Below are 15,096 nucleotides of genomic sequence, written 5' to 3' on the forward strand. Positions count from 1 at the left end.
ATGGACTCCGTCAATGCTGTCAGACTCCTGCTGGGGCATTGCAAGAGGGAATCCTTTCCTTGAATACAAAAGAAAAGTCAAGAGAAGCAAACAGGATACAAACTAAAGTCACGATTAAAGCGACATTTACACTTTCAGACTTTTCAACTGCATTAGGCCTACTCATATAGTTTCTTGCTGCACAAACATAAACAATAGACTAATTAAATAAATATTTCTCATGTATAAACTATTGGCAATATAATTTGACTAAAATTTATTCACAGTTTATATACATGCAGTAAGGTTAGGCGCATTATCATAATATTAACGAATTACCTATTGTGGAGAAAATTGAAATCGCTGTTGCATAAAAACCAGAGCCAATTAACACATTTAATTATTATATTTGAATTCAACATGTTAAATTTATTAAGAAACGGCACATTTCATTTCCGCAACTGAGAAAAACTGAAAATTTGTAGAACAGTGTTATTTGTGTCCAAAACCCCAACTCAGACATCTGAGAAGGCTCCAGAATTGAAACCTTAGTGTGGACAAGTGGGTCTGACCGAGACTCCATCAAGGAAGATAGCATCTACCTGGAGTTTGTGATACAAAGGAAGGGTGAAACTAAGCAAAGTCAAACAAGCATTCAAGACGTTAGGAGAGCTGACTTCAGGAAATTTAAGGAAATTCTTTTAATTTCACTAGCTTCTCTAATTCTACTGTTCAAAATTTCTAGTATCCAAATGAACAGTAGTGGCGACAAAGGACAGCCTTAGAATCATAGAATCAAAGAGTTGGAAGAGATCTCATGGGCCATCATCCAGTCCAACCCCATTCTGCCAAGAAGCAGGAACATTGCATTCAAATCACCCCTGACAGATGGCCATCCAGCCTCTGCTTAAAAGCTTCCAAAGAAGGAGCCTCCACCACACTCCAGGGCAGAGAGTTCCACTGCTGAACGGCTCTCACAGTCAGGAAGTTCTTCCTCATGTTCAGATGGAATCTCCTCTCTAGTTTGAAGCCATTGTTCCATTGCGTTCTAGTCTCCAGGGAAGCAGAAAACAAGCTTGCTCCCTCCTCCCTGTGGCTTCCTCTCAGTCTTGTCCCTTTTTGAATCTCTATATAATTTATATAATTGGACATTTGATCATTTATTTTTTATTTGGCTCTTTGCCTTGAGTAAATAGCTCCTATTGTCTTTCTGAAATATTGGCCTACTCTGAAATGGTCCAATACTTTAAGCATATAGTCCCATCGCACATTGTCAAATGCTTTCTCAGCATCTAAAAACAATAACGCAATCTCTCTACTTGGGTCTTGTTCGGCGTACTCTAATATATCTATCACCATTCTCACGTTTGGCTCATATGCCTACCTGGGAGGAAGCCTGCTTGATCCCCATGTACTATTTTGATTAAGGTTTTTTTCAACCTGTTCACTAAAATTTCTGCAAATAACTTATAATCGTTATTGACCAATTGACCAAAAGAACTATTGTAGCTTCCTCCCAAGACTCAGGCATCTCTCCTTTTTGGAGCACTTGGGTAGTTGTGGGTTAATTATGTGATCCATACAGAGTGGCGTCGGAGATCATGGGGGTTGGATTCACGGGTGTGGGGTTAGAGGGACAATAAATGTTAAGATATAACATTTATAACTTTGTACAGTCAAAGTTGATTTTTCATATGTTTAACGAGTGCTGACTGTATACCATTCTGTAAACTTGCATACTCTTTTGTATATTTTTTTTCCTTCTTTTCTGTTTTTTGGTAGGTTTTTTTTTTTGGTTTTTTTGGGGGGGGGGGTTATTTTCTCCCCCTCTGGTGCCGGTTTTGTTTCCTGTGTGCACCATAAACCAATAAAAATTAATTAAAAAAATTAAGGAAATTTAAGGAAATTCTGAATGTGATCCCATGGATAGGAATTCTGAAAGAGAAGGGTATTGGAGAATTAGAGGCTGGGGAGAGGGAAAGTTGGGACTCAAGATTCAAATAATAATGCAGAATACTTTAATCAAATATCAACAACCAGATCATGGGCTGGGGGGGGGGGGATTTTTCAGAGGGAGAGCCTCTGTGGGCAGAGGGGCCACCACAGAGGTGGTGATGGGGAGGGGGAGATATGGGAAAGGGAGAATTAAACCACCAATTTGGCCCAAAATTTGTGGAAGAACATTGGCATTTCCAAAACGTTCTCCTGAGATGGTACAGCTGAAGACCCAGGATGGTGGTCCCTCTGGGTTAAGAGTAGTGCTGTTCAATGCCAGGTCAGAGAATGGGAAGACATCTATTATTCAGGATTTAATCCTGGAAGAACATGTAGACCCGGTGTGTATAACTGAGACCTGGTTGGATGAGGCGAAGGGGGGTTAATCTCTCCCAGCTTTGTCCACCAGGCTACTCTGTGCAACACCAGTCGAGACCTGGAGGCTGAGGAGGTGGAGTCGCAACAGTCTATAAGGATTCTGTCTCCCTGACCAGGTGTCCCATCCTGCAGTCAACCACTTTTGAGTGTGCCAGCCTAAGGATAGGTGACCAAGACAGGATAGGAATTCTGCTAGTGTACTGACCACCCCGCTGCACTACAGTCTCCCTACCTGAGCTAGCCAGAGTGGTCTTGGACCTTTCTAGGGAGTCTCAATGACTCATAGTACTGTAGACCTATATAGACACTCACTGGAACACCTCAGCAAGTGAGAGTCCAAAAGTGGCAGGCTCAAACCCAGCACCTCAACCAATGGCTGATACCAAATGAGGGACTCCCTCCTGGGCACACAGAAAACTGGGTGACTTGGAAGGTGCTGGACAGACTGCGCTCAGGCACCACGAGATGCAGAGCCAACCTCAAGAAATGGGGCTACAGGGTGGAATCCTCGGCATGCGAGTGCGGAGAAGAGCAAACCACTGACCACCTGCTGCAATGCACCCTGAGCCCTACCACATGCACAAGGGAGGACCTTCTTGCGGCAACACCAGAGGCCAGATACTGGTCAAAGGACATTTAACCAACTACCAAACTCACAAGTTTTGTATTTTTCTGTTTGTTTGCTTTGCTCTGTTAGAAATGTAATATAATGGACTGGTTGCTCTGACATGACAAATAAAATAAATAACCAAATTGGGAGGGAGAGCCAAGACTCCAGAGGACAGGAGCAGGATTCAAAACGATCTTGACAGATTAGAGAGATGAAGGGCCAAAACTAGGCAGAGGGCCTTCTCGATTGTGGCCCCTTATTTATGGAATGCCTTGCCAGTTGAAACCCGAACCATCCGAGACCTACTTGCTTTTCGGAAAGCCTGTAAAACCTTTCTCTTCCGACAAGCTTTCGGCGGGTGAATAACTCAGGGCGATGTCTGTTTTTCGCTTCTTACTGTTATTTTAAAGCTAATTATATTGTTTTAATCTACTTATGTAAACCGCTCCGAGCCGGATTGGGAGTGGCGGTATACAAGTCAAAATAAATAAATATATAAATAAACTAACAAAATGAAGTTCAATGGGGACAAATGCAAGATGCTCCACTTTGGCAGAAAAAACGAAATACAAAAATACAGAATGGGGGACAATGCCTGGCTCGAGAGCAGTACGTGTGAAAAAGATCTTGGAGTCCTCGTGGACAACAAGTTAAACATGAGCCAGGATTGTGATGTGGCAGCAAAAAAAGCCAATGGGATTTTGGCCTGCATCAAGAGGAGCATAGTGTCTAGATCCAGGGAAGTAATGCTCCCCATGCTCTATTCCGCTTTGGTTAGACCACTTTACCTGGAATATTGGGTCCAATTCTGGGCACCACAATTGAAGGGAGATATTGACAAGCTGGAATGTGTCCAGAGGAGGGCGACTAAAATGATCAAGGGTCTGGAGAACAAGCCCTATGAGGAGGGGCTTAAGGAGCTGGGCATGTTTAGCCTGAAGAAGAGAAGGCTGAGAGGAGATATGATAGCCATGTATAAATATGTGAGAGGAAGCCACAGGGAGGAGGAGGAGGGAACAAGCTTCCTTTCTGCTTCCCTGGAGACTAGGATGCAAGGGAACAATGGCTTCAAACTACAAGAGAGGAGATTCCATCTGAACATGAGGAAGAACTTCCTGACTGTGAGAGCCGTTCAGCAGTGGAACTCTCTGCCCCGGAGGGAGTGTGGTGGAGGCTCCTTCTTTGGAAGCTTTGAAGCAGAGGCTGGATGGCCATCTGTCAGGGGTGATTTGAATGCAATATTCATTCTTCTTGGCAGAATGGGGTTGGACTGGATGATGGCCCAGGAGGTCTCTTCCAACTCTTTGATTCTATGACTGTTGCTACTTAGAATCCTAGAATCCTAGAGTTGGAAGAGACCTCATGGGCCATCCAGTCCAACCCCATTCCGCCAAGAAGCAGGAATATTGCATTCAAATCACCCCTGACAGATGGCCATCCAGCCTCTGTTTAAAAGCTTCCAAAGAAGCTTATACAGATTCCTCAGGAGGCAAGGTCGATTATTATGATCCAGCCAGCCAAAAGCTTGAAGGGCTCCTTCCTTCCTTCCTTCCTTCCTTCCTTTCCTTCCTTCCTTCCTTCCTTCCTTCCTTCCTTCTAGAATCCCAGAGTGGGAAGAGACCTGGTGGGCCACCCAGTCCAACCCCATTTCCCATAGAAGAAAGAGGGCACCGTTTCCCTGCAAGGGAGACTGTCCCTGTTTCTCTTCTTTCCTTCTGGAGCTCCCTCATTGAGAGGTAGCATCTGGTGGAAAAGCCAGTGGTGGGGTGGCTGTGGGGTGACGGGGACATGGAAGTCCAGGAGGGACACTATCACCCCTCTGGCTGCAAAAATACCTGCTCCAGCTGAGCAGCCTTCATCTTTCTTTCCAGTCCTTCTATACACACCAGGGGCGAGCAACCAAAAGGAGAAAGAATCCTGGTGATCCTTGACGTGCAGACGGCCTCTTATCAGTTCCTTCATTCAAGCCGTGCTGGCTCTCTTCCCTTCCGCCTGCCCAAGTTCTTCACATTCCAGCTGTTTAACCAGTTCATGCCTGGAACTGCGTGGCTAGGAGCATATTCCTCTATGTAATCCATTGGACAAGATCACCCTCCTCTTCCTCTTTGTTGTTTCCTATGGCATTGGGCCCTATCTGTTGTTGTTGTTGTTGTTGTGACCTTCTAAGCAGGCAACGTGCCAAAGACCTGGCACAGGATCTCTCTTCATTCAGCTGCTTACCATCTCATAGCCAAAGGCAGTCCGTATTCATTATTATTATTATTATTATTATCTTTATTTGTACCCCGCTAGCATCTTCCAAAGGACTCGATGCGGCTTACAAAGGCCAAGGCCTCAAACACAACATAATAATACACAACCTAAAGCAAATTAAAAACAATTAAAGCAATATTAAACAACAAAACAACAAGCAATACACCAAAACACAATAAAACTGGGCCGGGCCAGAGTGAAGGGTACAGAATTAAAAGTGCTGATGTGACAGGTGATATGTAAGGATTATACAGCAAGTGCAATGTGCGGTGTGCAGCAATCTTAGTTCTAATAAAGTGCTTCTGGGACTTGGTATTGGAGATTTCCTATTCGGGGAAGGCACATCAGAACAGCCAGGTCTTCAAGTACTTTCTAAAGACTGCCAATGTAGGGGCCTGTCTAAGATCTTTGGGGAGGCTGTTCCAGAGTCGGGGGGCCACCGCAGAAAAGGCCCTGTCTTGTGTCCCCACCAAACGCGCTTGCGACGCAGGCGGGATCACGAGCAGGGCCTCTCCAGATGACCGAAGAGAACGTGTGGGTTCGTAGACGGAGATGCGGTCACGCAGGTAGGATGGTCCCAAACCGTTCAGGGCTTTGTAGGTAAGCACCTGCACCTTGAATTGGGACCGGAAGATAAACGGCAGCCAGTGGAGCTCCTTGAACAGGAGGGTTGACCTCTCTCTGTAGGGAGCACCAGTTAACATCCTGGCCACTGCCCGTTGGACCAGTTGAAATTTCCGAGCCGTTTTCAAGGGCAGCCCCACGTAGAGCGCATTACAGTAGTCCAATCTAGAGGTGACCAAGGCATGGACCACCCCGGCCAGATCATTCATACACAGCAAGTGCTCCAAAAAGGGCAAAGCATGTGAATGGCACCAAGTTCTTTCAAAGAGGCAAAGCCAAGCGGTCTCACCCATTCAAGCCATGGTCAAAAAACCATTCAGTCTCCAAAGTCAAAGTTCCAGCTAACTGTGCCACTTTGCCAAGCGCTCTCGCCTGTTGGCCCTCCTCTGAGCCAACCCATTAGACATCCTGGGTGGGATGGCATCAGTTCTTAATGGCAACCCAGCTGGGATGCTTAACTCCCGGTCTGCTTCCTGGAGCTCCTAGTCCTGCCCGACCTCTTCGTCCCTCCTTCCCCAAGTCCCCTGGTCCTGCTCTGCAGAGGGGGATTCCTCTGTGCCTGGCTGCTGCTCTCTGCTTGCCCCGGACTCAGATGCTGGGCGAAGGAGCCCTTCCTATTCATCCTCATCAGAAGCATACAAGCAGCTCGGCCTGTCATTAAACATCGAGAAAACCAAGCCAATCCCTCTCCAATGCCAGAAACACAGCTTAATGGTGTCACATTAGAAAATGCTGACCATTTCCGCTCCCTTGGCAGCCACTTCTCCACCAAAGTCAACATTGATGCTGAAATACAACACCGCCTGAGCTCTGTGAGTGCAGCTTTTTTCCAAAGGAAGCAGAGAGTGTTTGAGGACCGGGACATCCGTAGGGAGACCAAGGGGCTTGTTTATAAAGCTTCCCACCGGAGTGGAAATCATCTATCGGACAAATGGCAAGCTATTTAACCTCAGCAGACTGAAAGCCAAAACCAAGGTTACAACAACATCTGTTACAGAACTCCAGTATGCTGATGACAATGTTGTCTGTGCGCATTCAGAAGAAGACCTACAAGTCACCCTAAACACCTTTGCGGAAACATACGAGAAGCTTGGCCTGTCATTGAACATTGAGAAAAGCAAAGAGCTCTTCCAGAAATCGCCAGCAAATCCCTCCCCAATGCCAGAGATACAACTTTAATGGTGTAACATTAGAAAATGTGGACCATTTCCACTCTCTTGGCAGCCACCTCTCCACCAAAGTCAACATTAACACTGAAATTCAACACCACCTGAGCTCTGCAAGTCCAGCATTTTTCTGGATGAAGCAGAGAGTGTTTGAGGACCGGGACATCAATAGACAGACTAAAGGAAGGAAGGAAGGAAGGAAGGAAGGAAGGAAGGAAGGAAGGAAGGAAGGAAGGAAGGGAAAGGAGAGAAGGAAAGAAAGAAGGGAGGAAAGGAAAGAAGGAAGGAAAAGGAGGAAGGGATGGGGAGAGAAGGAAAGAAAGAAAGAAGAGGGAAGAAAGGAGGGAAGGAAAGAAGGAAGGAAAAGGAGGGAGGGAAGGATGGGGAGAGAAGGAAGGAAGGAAAGAAAAGAGGGAGGGAAGGAAAGAAGGAGGGAAGGAATGAGGGAGGGAGGGAAGGAAAGAAGGAAGGAAGGAAAAGGGAGATGGATGGGGAGAGAAGGAAAGAAAGAACGAAGGAAGGAAGGAGGAAAGGGAGGGAAGGAGAGAAGGAAGGAAAAGGAGGGAGGGATGGGGAGAGAAGGAAAGAAAGGAGGGAGGGAAGTAAAGAAGGAAAGAGGGAGGGAAGGAAGGATGGAGGAAAGGGAGGAGAGGAAAGAAGGAAGGAAAAGGAGGGAGGGATGGGGAGAGAAGGAAAGAAGGAAAGAAAGGAGGGAGGGAAGTAAAGAAGGAAAGAGGGAAGGAAGGAAGGAAGGAGGAAAGGGAGGGAAGGAGAGAAGGAAGGAAAAGGAGGGAGGGATGGGGAGAGAAAGGAGGGAAGGAAGTGAAGGAAGCAGGGAGGGAAGAAAGGAAAGAAAGAAAGGAGGGAGGGAGCTCTTCAAGCCAGGCTCCAAGGAGAGGGAAGGCGAGAGAGGCAGGTGGGGGACGGGGGGGGGGGGGGAAGAAAGGGTCCCGGGGAGAGCAGAAGGGAGGAGGCTTGGCCGCTGGGTCATTTCAGGTGTGTGTGTGTGTGCCTCCCCCCTCTTTCCTCCTGGAACCACATGGAAGGCCACCCACCCACCCACCTAAAGGCTGCCCCTTACCTCCTTCCTTCCTTCCTTCCTTCCTTCCTTCCTTCCTTCCTTCCTTCCTTCCTTCCTTCCTTCCTTCCTTCCTTCCTTCCTTCCTTCCTTCCTTCCTTCCTTCCTTCCTTCTCACCTCTCTTTGCTCCAGCCTGAGCTCGGCCCCAAGCACCGCTGCTTCCCTCCCAGAAATGAGTCTGGGGGAAAGGAGGGAAGGAGGGGGTCGTCCCCGCAAGGACCAAGAGGCCCCTCCCTCTTTCCTTCCTCCCAGCATCCTATAATATTCCCTCCCTCCCTCCAGGCCAAGGCTTCAAGGTGGAGGCATCCCACCCCCGCACCCTCCACTACCCCCCCCCCCCCCCACGGAGCCTGAGCCCGTCCTGCCTCCCCTGCAGGGAAAGGGAGGGCTGCCATGGGGGAACTCAGGAAGGAAGGAATCCTAGAATCCCAGAGTTGGAAGAGACCTCCTGGGCCATCATCCAGTCCAACCCCATTCTGCCAAGAAGCAGGAATGTTGCATTCAAAGCACCCCTGACAGATGGCCATCCAGCCTCTGCTTCAAAGCTTCCAAAGAAGGAGCCTCCACCACACTCCCTCTGGGGCAGAGAGTTCCACTGCTGAACGGCTCTCACAGTCCGGAAGTTCTTCCTCATGTTCAGATGGAATCTCCTCTCTTGTAGTTTGAAGCCATTGTTCCATTGCGTCCTAGTCTCCAGGGAAGCAGAAAGGAAGCTTGCTCCCTCCTCCTCCCTGTGGCTTCCTCTCATTTATTTATACATGGCCATCATCATATCTCCTCTCAGCCTTCTCTTCTTCAGGATAAACATGCCCAGCACCTTAAGCCGCTCCTCATAGGGCTTGTTCTCCAGACCTTTTATCATTTTAGTCGCCCTCCTCTGGACACATTCCAGCTTATCAATATCTCTCTTGAGATTGGACACAATATTCCAGGTAAAGTGGTCTAACCAAAGCAGAATAGAGCATGGGGAGCACGACTTCCCTAGATCTAGACACTATGCTCCTCTTGATGCCTGAGGCTAAAATCCCATTGGCTTTTTTTCCTGCCGCATCACATTCCTGGCTCATGTTTAACTTGTTGTCCACGAGGACTCCAAGATCTTTTTCACACGTACTGCTCTCGAGCCAGGCATTGTCCCCCATTCTGTATCTTTGCATTTCGTTTTTCCTGCCTAAGTGGAGTATCTCGCATTTGTCACTGTTGAACTTCATTGTGTGAGTTTTGACCCATCATCTCTCTAATCTGTCAAGATCCCTTTGACTCCTGCTCCTGTCCTCTGGAGTCTTGGCTCTCCCTCCCAATCTGGTGTCATCTGCAAACTTGATGATCCTGCCTTCTCGCTCTTCATCTAAGTCATTAAATGTTCTTCCTCATGTTCGGGTGGAATCTCCTTCCTTTCTTGTAGTTTGAAGCCATGGGCTCCATTACGTCCAAGTCTCCAGGGCAGCAGAAAGGAAGCCTCCTCCCTAGGACTTCCTCTCACATATTTATCCATAGCCCTCAAGATGTCTCCTCTCAGCCTTCTCTTCTTGAGGCTAAAGATGCCCAACTCTTTAAGCCGCTCCTTATAGGGCTTGTTCTCCAGAGGAGAGCAAGACTCTGAGTTTTCCAAGCAGGCCTTGTGGGCATCTTTCCAAAGGGAGAAAATGAGGGATCCAGGCCAGGGCTTGGGGTGGGCTCGGCAACCCTATTTCCCTTTCCCCCTTCGCTTGGGAGGATGCCTTGACCGAACTTGATTTTGGGGAGTTGTAGTTCACCTGCATCCAGAGTTCTTGTGACCCCACCAACAATGGACCAGGAAGACCAAACTTGGCACCAAGAACTCTGAGACCATCTGAAGGGTGGCGGGGAAGTGGGGGGGCTTCCTTCCTTCCCTCCTCCCTTCCTCCCTTCCTTCCTTCCTTCCTTCCTTCCTTCCTTCCTTCAAAAACAAGTCATGCCAGACTCATCTGATCTCTTTTTTCGATAGAGTTACAAGCTGGGTGGATGCGGGGAATGATGCCGTGGATGTAGCGTACCTGGATTTCAGGAAGGCCTTCTTGGACAAGGTCCCCCACGACCTTCTGGCAAGGAAACTAGTCCAATGTGGGCGAGGCAAAACTACGGAGAGGTGGATCTGTAACTAGTTAAATGGATGAACCCAGAGGGTGATTCTCCCCAAGGATTCCTCTTCATCTTGGAAAGAAGTGACAAGTGGAGTGCCGCAGGGTTCCGTCCTGGGCCTGGTCCTGCTCAGGATCTTCATTCATGACTTAGATGAAGGGCTAGAAGGCAGGATCATGAAGTTTGCAGACGACACCAAATTGGGAGGGAGAGCCAAGACTCCAGAAGACAGGAGCAGGATTCAAAACGATCTTGACGGATTAGAGAGATGATGGGCCAAAACTAACAGAATGAAGTTCAACAGGGACAAATGCAAGAGACTCCACTTAAGCAGGAAAAACAAAATACAAAGATACAAAATGGGAGATGCCTGGCTCAAGAGCAGTACGTGTGAAAAAGATCTTGGAGTCCTCATGGACAACAAGTTAAACATGAGCCAGGAATGTGATGTGGCGGCAAAAAAAGCCAATGGGATTTTGGCCTGCATCAATAGGAGCATAGTGTCCAGATCTAGGGAAGTCCTGCTCCCCGTGCTCTATTTCGCTTTGGTTAGACCACACCTGGAATATTGTGTCCAATTCTGGGCACCACAATCGAAGAGAGATATTGACTCTAAGCTGGAATGTGTCCAGAGGAGGGCGACTAAAATGATCAAGGGTCTGGAGAACAAGCCCTATGAAGAGCGGCTTAAGGAGCTGGGCATGTTTAGCCTGAAGAAGAGAAGGCTGAGAGGAGACAGAATGAGGGCCATGTATAAATATGTGAGAGGAAGCCACAGGGAGGAGGAGTGAGCAAGCTTGTTTTCTGCTTCTTTGGAGACTAGGATGCGGAAAAATGGCTTCAAACTACAAGAGAGGAGATTCCATCTGAACATGAGGAAGAACTTCCTGTGAGAGCCGTTCAGCAGTGGAACTCTCTGCCCCGGAGTGTGTGTGGTGGAGGCTCCTTCTTTGGAAGCTCTACCTCTTTCCTGTGTACCATTTTCCATTCCCGCCCTCATTCCCTCCTTCCTTCCTTCTCTACCTCCTTCTCTCCTTCCTTCCTTCTGTGCTTTTTTCCTTCATCCCCTCTTTCCTTTCCTCCTTCTTTCTTCCCCTCCTTCATTCCTTCCTTCTAGACATAGGCCGGAAAAGAGTTGGGCTCGAAGGCAGCGCTTGAGAGAATGGCATCCCTGCTCTCTGCAGAGCAAGCGCTCCACAGTTAGTACGCCGGGCATCTGCATCTGTGTTGTCATTTAGCTTTTGGGGGGTTTTAAGTCCCTTCTGCACCTTTTTTGGGAGGTTTCATGTGTGATGGTCACTCGTTGGTGTGTTAAGGGTGTAGTGTCCAAGTTTGGTGTCAATTGGTCCAGTGGTTTTTGAGTTATGTTAATCTCACAAATGGACATTACATTTTTATTTATATAGACTAGCCGTCCCCTGCCACGTGTTGCTGTGGCCCAGTCTGTATATATGTGTTTGCATATATATGTGTGTGTGTGTGCGCGCGCATGTGTGTAGATGTGTTTATATGTGTGTATATATTTGTGTATTTGTATATTGTGTATATGTGTGTGCTTGTTTATATGCATATTTCTGTTTATATGTGTGTATACGTATGTGTGCATGTGTATATTTGTGTGTACTTGGGTATATATACACATATGTGTATGTATATGTGCATGTGTATATGAGTGTATGGGTATATATGTGTGCGCATATGTGTGTGTGTAGATGTGTTTGTATGTGTATATATTTTTGTGTTTATATGTGTATATTATATTGCGTATATGTGTGTGCTTGTTTATATGCATATGTGTATGTATGTGTGTATGTGTATATTTGTGTGTGCATGTGTATATGTATATATGTATGTAGATGTGTGATGTGTATATGAGAGGATGTGTGGTGTGTATATATATATGTTTATATGCATTTGTGTATGTATGTGTGCATGTGTATATTTGTGTGTGCATGTGTGTATGTAGATATATCTGTGAATGTGTATATGAGAGTACTAGCCGTCCCGTCACGCGTTGCTGTGGCCTACATGGGGGTTCTGTGTGGGAGGTTTGGCCCAATTCTATCGTTGGTGGGATTCAGAATGCTCTGTGACTGTAGGTGAACTATAAATCCCAGCAAATACAACTCCCAAATGTCAAGATTCTATTTTCTCCAAACTCCACCAGTGTTCACATTTGCGCATATTGAGTATTTGTGCCAAGTTTGGTCCAGATCCATCATTGCTTGAGTCCACAGTGATCTCTGGATGTAGGTGAACTACAACTCCAAAACTGAAGGACACTGCCCACCAAACCCTTCCAGTATTTTCTGTTGGTCATGGGAGAACTGTGTACCAAGTTTGGTTCAATTCCATCGTTGGTGGGGTTCAGAATGCTCTTTGGTTGTAGGTGAACTATAAATCCCAGCAACTACAACTCCCAAATGACAAAATCAATTTTTTGAGTGAAGGACATACATTGGGTTGTTAGGTGTCTTGTGTCCAAATTTGGTGTCAATTCGTCCAATGATTTTTGAGTTCTGTTAATCCCACAAACGAACATTACATTTTTATTTATATAGATGTGTATGTGTGTGTGTGTGTATATATATGGTGTGTGTGTGTATTTGGGGTTTTTTTTAAGTCCTGCTGGTTTTTTATTTTTAGGGGTGATGAACACTCGTTGGACTGTTAGTTGTATTGTGTCAAAATTTCGTGTCAAATCATCCAGTGGTTTCCGAGTTATGTTAATCCCACAAACAAACATTACATTACATAAATGTCTACGTTATCACTGAGGAAAGGGATTGAGGAGGGAAAGAGATCTTTCCCTCCTGCAGACGACACCAAATTGGGAGGGATAGCCAATAGTCCAGAGGACAGGAGCAGAATTCAAAACGATCTTGACAGATTAGAGAGATGGGCCAAAACTAACAAAATGAAGTTCAACAGTGACAAATGCAAGATACTCCACTTTGGCAGAAAAAATGAAATGCAAAGATACAGAATGGGGGACAATGCCTGGCTCGAGAGCAGGACGTGTGAAAAAGATCTTGGAGTCCTCGTGGACAACAAGTTAAACATGAGCCAACAATGTGATGTGGCGGCAAAAAAAGCCAATGGGATTTTGGTCTGCATCAAGAGGAGCATAGTGTCTAGATCTAAGGAAGTAATGCTACCCCTCTATTCTGCTTTGGTTAGACCACATCTGGAATATTGTGTCCAATTCTGGGCACCACAATTCAAGAGAGATATTGACAAGCTGGAATGTGTCCAGAGGAGGGCGACTAAAATGATCAAGGGTCTGGAGAACAAGCCCTATGAGGAGCGGCTTAGGGAACTGGGCATGTTTAGCCTGAAGAAGAGAAGGCTGAGAGGAGATATGATAGCCATGTATAAATATGTGAGAGGAAGTCCTAGGGAGGAGGAGGGAGCAAGCTTGTTTTCTGCTTCCTTGGAGACTAGGACGCGGAACAATGGCTTCAAACTACAAGAGAGGAGATTCCATCTGAACATGAGGAAGAACTTCCTGACTGTGAGAGCCGTTCAGCAGTGGAACTCTCTGCCCCGGAGTGTGGTGGAGGCTCCTTCTTTGGAAGCTTTTAAGCAGAGGCTGGATGGCCATCTGTCAGGGGTGATTTGAATGCAATATTCCTGCTTCTTGGCAGAATGGGGTTGGACTGGATGGCCCTTGAGGTCTCTTCCAACTCTTTGATTCTATGATTCTATGATTCTATGATTCTATCTTCTACTTGCTATCATTATTACATCAGGTACTATTATACACATCACATGAAGTCTTGGAAGTTCCAAAGGTCCTCTGTAACAGAGAAGAAGGCACTCTCGTCGTCCAACATCAAAACTGGTTGTCACGTCTTCCCTGTGAATTGCTGGGTAGTAAAGCTTGAGGCAGAGAGCAGCCATGAAGTAATCAGTCAGCTTTATTCACAAGTATTTACACAGAGTAACATCGCAGCGTCTGCTCCGGGAAAATCATCCATCAAGAATGGCGACTCTCGGTCTTCTTCTTCACAGCAATAGACACACCTCCCACGTTGCATTCAGACATCCGGTCTCCCACAGAGGAAGGAGGACGTTAACACACACATATCTTGCTAGGAAACATACAAAACCCGGTGCTTTGTTAGCTCTATACATGCTAGACGGTTTTACACACGCATGGTTACAGCTTTCAAAACATACACTTTGAAATCTACTCATAAATCATAGAATCATAGAATCAAAGAGTTGGAAGAGACCTCATGGGCCATCCAGTCCAACCCCTTTCTGCCAAGAAGCAGGAATATTGCATTCAAATCACCCCTGACAGATGGCCATCCAGCCTCTGCTTAAAAGCTTCCAAAGAAGGAGCCTCCACCACACTCCGGGGCAGAGAGTTCCACTGCTGAACGGCTCTCAGAGTCAGGAAGTTCTTCCTCATGTTCAGATGGAATCTCCTCTCTTGTAGTTTGAAGCCATTGTTCCATTGCGTCCTAGTCTCCAAGGAAGCAGAAAACAAGCTTTCTCCCTCCTCCCTGTGGCTTCCTCTCACCTATTTATACATGGCTATCATCATGTCTCCTCTCAGCCTTCTCTTCTTCAGGCTAAACATGCCCAGCTCCTTAAGCCGCTCCTCATGGGGCTTGTTCTCCAGACCCTTGATCATTTAGTCGCCCTCCTCTGGACACATTCCAGCTTAGAGTCAATATCTCTCTTGAAGTGTGGTGCCCAGAATTGAACACAGTATTCCAGGTGTGGTCTGACCAAGGCAGAATAGAGCATGGGGAGCATGACTTCCTTAGATCTAGACACTATGCTCCTATTGAATCAAACCAAGCAACAACATTCCCATGCCATCCCATGTTCTTCCTTTCTTCTTCCCCAGTTCTTGAGGTGTATTTTTCTAAATCTACGTATTGTCATATAAATC

At 46.6% G+C, this 15,096-nt stretch overlaps 1 pseudogene; it reads right to left on the minus strand.

The window, feature by feature from the left end:
• The window catches only part of LOC137094725 (zinc finger protein 420-like), a 31,194-nt pseudogene extending 22,905 nt beyond the window's left edge, over positions 1–8,289 (minus strand).
• Between the last annotated feature and the right edge of the window lie 6,807 nt (positions 8,290–15,096).

Source organism: Anolis sagrei, chromosome 4 (genome assembly GCF_037176765.1).
Source record: "Anolis sagrei isolate rAnoSag1 chromosome 4, rAnoSag1.mat, whole genome shotgun sequence".
Lineage (NCBI taxonomy): Eukaryota > Metazoa > Chordata > Lepidosauria > Squamata > Dactyloidae > Anolis > Anolis sagrei.